General features: G+C 42.9%; 1 pseudogene; it reads right to left on the reverse strand.

Moving 5' to 3' along the window:
* Positions 1–2,246: 2,246 nt before the first annotated feature.
* LOC116627191 lies at positions 2,247–3,038 on the reverse strand (annotated as a pseudogene).
* Positions 3,039–4,664: the final 1,626 nt, after the last annotated feature.

Consider the following 4,664-nt stretch of genomic DNA (forward strand, 5'->3'; position numbering starts at 1 on the left):
CTCCTCCACACTGTGCCTGGCACATAGTAGGCCTAAACCCCAAGTATAGAGAGATCTGCCTTTTGCCAACAGAAAGTTCCAAAACAAAGCTTTGACCAACTTGCATGTATCAACTTTTAAGAATATAGATGGGATAGTCAAAGGTCTGCCTATTTAATAAATTTAAAACTTTAATTTCACATAAAGTAATGTATATAAAATATATTAGTATACCAGTGTAGTAATTATAAGTCATATGTTAATTGAAACTTAACATACTAATATAAAGTCTCATATTAATTGGAAGGATATTTAGAAACATTGCCTTTTTTCATGCTCACATGGAATCCATGAAACAATGATACTCATCCTCTTCACATGCCTCTTTGACATTGGTATCTTTGTCATCACCAGAGCCACTTCGCAAGTCACCTAACACCACTTTCCAGAGCACATCACCTTCACTTCCATCCAAATCATTTAAGTTACAGGATGTTTTGCACCCGTGGATGATGCTGTCACTGGAAATTACACTCCTAGCCCCAAGTACCCATTCTCTATTCATGAGCTCTGCAAAGGAAACACTTAGTGTATTGTTTTTTAAAGTGATCTTTAAAAGGCTTGTTTATAACACCCAACACGTGCAATTACATGGAAAAATGACTAAATCTCTGCTTAGTGTTTCTGTCTCCATTTTTACTCCAGGAAGGGACCTTTATAAGCACTGGAAGCCTAGCATTGATTGAAGTTATTGGGGATGAATATGTCATCCCCAAATAGTGCTTTTGGGTCAAAATTAAATGAGAACAAGCCCCATAACATGAGAAACTTAGGAAGGACTTGAACAGAAAGTAAATCTCCCTTTTCTGAGAGATGATAATGGGTGAGTGGCTGGGTGGATGAACAGTGCGATACTGGAGTCTTTAGAATTCAAGACCCCCCCGCAAGGTCGGGGCTCAATAGGGGCTACCCTCCAGGTCCCTAGTTTCTTTCACTGGAATCTCCTCCAACTAACCCATCAGCATGATGGGTTCCAGTTTGGGCAGAGGGAGATGGGTGGCAGGGCTGTAATTGCAACACTGCCCAAAGCCAGAGAAAGGAAGTCATGTGAACCATGTCCTTCCTCCGTACAGAGGACTGCAGCCTTCTCCTCCAACACCCTCCTGTCTCCCAGCCAGGCTGTGAGGTGGGTGTTTACCAACATTGAGCCAACAGAAAATAGAAACTCTAGGCATTTTTCAACTGCATTTATAGAGACACAGAAACTTGTCTTGCCAATAGTTAATCTCCCAAGTGGTTACAAATGTCTGCCCAGTGGCTCAGAACTAGAAATCCCAGGTTGAAAACTTTGTCCTTCCACTTAGAAGATATATGACAAGTGGTGATTCATTTAATCTTCTGGTCTTACTTTTCTTACCTATAAAATGGAGGTGATAATATCTACCTCATAGTTATTGTGAGGATTCAAATAATGGTACCCAGCCCAGAATCTGGGACATCATCATAAGCTCTGACTATAAGAACCTGGAGCTGCCTGACTCAAGCTCTGAGGGTAGAGAGGGTAATACAAAAAGAGAACCAGTTGCTCCTGGGAAGGACACAGCTTTCCCTGGACAGCAAGCGGCCGCAATGCTTATCTCTTGTGAAATGCCAAGAAAGACAGTACCCTGGCCGCCCAGCCAGACACAGCACCAGTGATTCTAGCATGGGTCTTGGTGTGTAACAAGCATCTTAAAATCCACATTTGTGGCTTGGTTCTCTTATTACAAAAATGATACAGTTCATTATACAGTGGAGCAAAAAGAAAATTACAATCAACTCTAATTCCCAGAGATAACATCAGTTAGTACTTTGGTATACATCCTTCCAATTCTTTTTTGTTTGTTGGTTGGTTGTTTTGTTTGCTTGCTCTTCCTCTTCTAATTGCAAACAAAAGAGCATACTCTCCGTATCATTTTGTCACTTGCTTTCTCACCCTGTGGACATCTTTCTGCACATTAACTATTATTTCACAACATTTTAATGATTACATAATGCTTTCTTTTTTTTTTTTTTGAGGTCGAGTAGTGTAATGTTAACATCCAAGAAAGTAAAATCACCTCTGCAGCAGGTCATTAACAACTAGTAACACATAGAGGTCAACGGCACCAGAGCTTAAAAAAATTATCAATACAATTGAGGACCCCTCCACTAGAGGATAGGGAGCTGTATCCACATTACCAGCAACAGTCCCCCCATGAAATGCAAGCAGCCACATCCACCCTCCTTCAAGGGGTAGAACCACTATATTTGTCATGTAGGTCAGCTACATTGTCACTGGAGACTTGGATCCAGCCATCCTCCCGGACATGGTAGAGGTTGACTGCACCTCCTGAGTAGGCATCTCTATAGGTGGCTTGGTAGATGGCTCGACGGGCCAGATCATAGGCCTCTTCCACCTCTAGGTCATAGGAGTAATCCTGATCCATGACCCCATAAGCATACACAGAGCCAGAAGCTACAGAGAAGGTGGCCCCCGAGATCCAGTTTCCTTCACTGTCCACATAGTAGAGGCCAGGGCCTCTCTTATCCCAGCCACAGATCATGGTGCCCATGGACAGCCCCATGCCTTTATACTAATACACCATGTTGGCAAGCAGCTTGGAGGCAGCTGCTACTGAGATGCGTTCCTTGTTTCGAAGCTCATAGATTCGACATTGCCGAGCCAACAGCCGCTCCCAGAAGCTGCAGTCCGCTGCGCCCCCAGCCATGGTGCCCAGCAGGTAGGGATTGATCTCTATCACCTTCTTTACTGTCTGGGAGGCTATATAGGCACCGGCTATGGCCCGAGAGTCCGCTGCAACAATGACTCCATGTTGAAACTTGAAGGCCAGGGTGGTGGTTCCATGAAGCATTTCAATTCTCAGCTCCTCCGCGACACCCCAGTTGGGCGTGGCCAGGCTCAGCCCATCGCTGGGACTCCCTGGACCCAGGTCCAGCAGATCTGCACAACCCCCGAGTCCGAAAAACCCGAGCCCGTTCACCAGTAGCGGCCTCTCCAACACGCTGGCCAGTGCCATGTCTAGTAAGGGCACCTACATAATGCTTTCTTAAGTGATTTGCCATGCCTTTGTTTCCAGTCCCCTTTCTTTGGAGGTTTTTGAGTAGTTTCCAATGTTTCCCATCACAGACTAAAGTCTGTTCAAATTTTATGGTGTACAAAGCACTTGCTCCCATCACTTTGGATCTTCTCATTAACTTGGAAAGAGGGCAATGAGATCATCACTCTTTCCATTTGACAGGTGAGAAAACTGAGGCTCATGAAGAAAAAAGTGGCTTGCCCAAGGTCGCTCAGTAACTGATAGAGCAGCTCCCAACCTGGGTCTTTTGGGCCTCCGGCCAGACCAATTTCCTGATACTCTTTTCCCCACCGCTGCCCCCATGGAGTAATGAATCCTCCAAAGGATGATTGTGTCTCTTCTGCCTCTTGTCCCCCAGGAACATCTGGCCTTAGAAGGACCCCTTAACCCAAACCAGAAACCCTGGCCTCCCAATCTGAGTAGTTCCTCAAATACTCTCTAACCCATCACCTAGTTTTATTTTGATTGTTGTTATCACGATTTATTATTTTCTTGTTTATTTACTTGTCTTTTATATAGTCCAGTGATTCTCAGTGGGGGCAGAACCAACCCCCAGTGAGGAAAGGCATAGGTTGTCTTGCAAACTTACAACATCTGAATCTTAACCAGACATCTGTGTGGGTCAAAAAACGTTTATAGTCCTCTAAATCTAGACTCAAACTCACAAAGGACAGCATGCTTGGTTTTAATTTACACTGACTTTCCCAGGAATGCAACCATTATTGAAACACAAAGATTATTTTACTTCCTTCAATTCGGAGTTTTCTCATTTCAGAAATGACATCACCCACGGTGGCACCGTTCATGGTATCTGAGTCTTGTATCAGTCTGCACTTGGAGCTTTCACATTCCAAGCAATTCTAAGTATATTGACCAATATCTTTTTTTTTTTTTAGCCCTATTTCAAATTGTCAACGAGAAAGAGAAAAAGTCGTCAACAGTTGGACATTATCTCTTTTTTCTTAAATTCAAACATTCATTATAAGTAAGTATGAGCATCTGAATGTTTCATGATGCTTTCTCATGTACTTATGACCAAACATTTGAATAATGAAATACATATTATTTTATTACAATTACTTTCATTTCTTCATTAAATTACAGTGAAGATGCTATACTGATTTTTTTAATTATGCAAATAAGTATAATGTATTATCTGTGAATTTAATTTCAGGATGATAAAGGAGCCATTCAAAAGATTGGAGTTACAAAGGGGGCTTTGGGTCTGATTGTATTGAGAATTGTATTGTATTGGTGTGGTCTGTCTCCCCCACTGACTCCCCCCTCTGACAGATCAGCTCCATGAAGGCAGGGCCTGGTCTGACTGAATCTCCACTCTGGCCCCCAGCACCCAGACCAGTTGAGTAAAGCAACGATAGAGGCATTTGGGGCATTGTAAAAAAAAAACAACACAAAACAAAACAAAAACTGGGGTCAGGGAGAAATTTATGGGCAGAATTCAGCCTTCAACAAGTTGATTAGGTAACATTTCTGAAATTCCTTTTCTCCAAGTACCAATTGGGGTAGGAACCCTGACATGCCTGGATACTAAGAAGGTTCAAAGAG

The sequence above is a fragment of the Phoca vitulina genome, unplaced genomic scaffold (assembly GCF_004348235.1).
Source record: "Phoca vitulina isolate PV1807 unplaced genomic scaffold, GSC_HSeal_1.0 scaffold94, whole genome shotgun sequence".
Classification (NCBI taxonomy): domain Eukaryota; kingdom Metazoa; phylum Chordata; class Mammalia; order Carnivora; family Phocidae; genus Phoca; species Phoca vitulina.